Source organism: Lytechinus pictus, chromosome 3 (genome assembly GCF_037042905.1).
Source record: "Lytechinus pictus isolate F3 Inbred chromosome 3, Lp3.0, whole genome shotgun sequence".
Taxonomy (NCBI): Eukaryota; Metazoa; Echinodermata; class Echinoidea; order Temnopleuroida; family Toxopneustidae; genus Lytechinus; species Lytechinus pictus.
The window spans coordinates 33,264,522-33,266,587 of NC_087247.1; positions in this window are offsets into that span (position 1 = coordinate 33,264,522).

The following is a 2,066-nucleotide window of genomic DNA, read 5'->3' on the forward strand; positions in this document are numbered from 1 at the left end:
ACAAGGGTCATTTACTGTCAACCATCATATACACAGAAACCCCCCCTGATAAGAGAATTACACCATGTACACTGGCTGAAAGTAAAAAATCGAATTGAGCATGGAGCTATTAGCTCCATGAATTGAGCTTAAATATCCGACTATCACATTCAAATGTCTCAATGAGCAAGCTCCACCATACCTGTCAGACCTCCCAACAGTTCGCCAATCAATGTAAACACTCGGTCATCATCACATATCCCTCTTCACATATCCCCCGGACATTCAAATCAGTAGGTGATAGTTTATTTTCTGTGTTTGCCCCAAAATATTGGAATAGATTACCCCATAAACTTAGACAATGCCCTTCTATTAATGTGTTTAAGAAGATGCTCAAATCTCATTTGTTTTAATATATTGCAATCAAAAGAACAAATCTCTGTTAAAGCAAGGGATTTATGATTTCGTTTTCATGTACTTTGTATTATAATAATAATGTGCGATTCGGGCTCTAAAATGCATGGTTTGATTAAACAAACATACACCTTGATCTGAAGTTTGTTAAATTATTTATTGTTTGAAAATAACTTCCCTTACACAAGTAGGTATTGGTCTATTTCATTGTTTCTTCTGTCATAACATGCACACTTTCCCTATTTTGCTATGTCATAGTTAAGTAATGGTTATTAGGCCCCTATGGGTGAATGCAATTTGCGGAGAACGAAATAAAGAAAATTTAAATTTTTGCTTAAGACAGAATAATTGATAAGGAAGTGTCTATTCACCACAACCCGCAGAAAATACTATTATCAATTTTAGAAATGTATAGGCCTATTAATAGGCCACTCATATAACTCTATTCAAAGTTATTTATTGCATGTTAATTTTCTGAAGAACCTCACTCATTGCATGGCGGAATTTGCTGCTTCATGCAGTAAATAATAATAAAAAATAATAGATAATATAATATAATTTGAAGTATAGTACTGTCCACGTATTACTTTAACGGGAAATTTACTCACACCATTCTAATATTTGGAATAATATTCTGGAATAATTTTGATGAATTCAATGTTTACTGCATCTCTCCCCTTAGTTCCCCTGTTATGTGGTACCTAAGTTGAAATGCATTGTGTATCATCATGCACATATATTATAGCCGTAAACTTCTTTTATATAGAAATCCGCTTACGCTAGGTCTATCATGGTTTTGCTACAATTCTTAAAACCATCATAAAATGTTCCATTCATTCTATTCAGATAGGTTAAAATCTTAGAACAAAAGAAAGAAACGTTCTTTATCTGAAGATTGTAAAGGCTTAGAAGATTTTAAGTCACCGACAAAGAAGCTACATAAATACATGTATCTTGTCCAATGTTGTCCATTCAATTCGCGGAAAACGTTTTGTTATGGTCACGTGACGTACATAAACAACGCCCACCCCGCATTTAGTCTAAAATCGCAGACCGTTTACGTGATTATCTTCAGTAGTAATACATGAATTACAGTGCAAATTAGCTGAAACGGTAAGATCATTTATCTTAAATTGCTTTATTTTGCTCATAGGGTCCTTAATCCATAGAGAACAAATCCTGATGAAATATCTATGAAAAGAAGTAGGCCAAAAAGAAAGAGATGTGAACGTCAGACTATATAAGCCATTGGCTCACGCGTTACACAGCACTCCCACATATTCGTCAATGAAAAACTCGTAGTAAATTTCGGAGAATGACCATCCAGACGTTCATTGAATAGGAGAGCTGATCGACGGTGAGTTTGTTTTGGTGTTGGACGAGATCGACCACTCCCAACACTTTGATTACTGAAATCTAAAATTCAGAAGGACTCCATCACCGGGCTCCATCATCCATTAATAGCTTCAAGTCTGTCTTGAATTCATCCAAGGAGGGATAATAATTATCTCCTTGAACCAACAAGTACTTTGCGGCAGCTTTCCCAGATTTCGCGAATACGGGCAGCCCATACGGAGAGCCTAGGCCTTGGCCGCGGACATAATTGAGCCACGTTGAACTTCTACGAGTAGAGGGTGTGATGGTCAAGGAGCAACCAAGGAATTAATACCAGC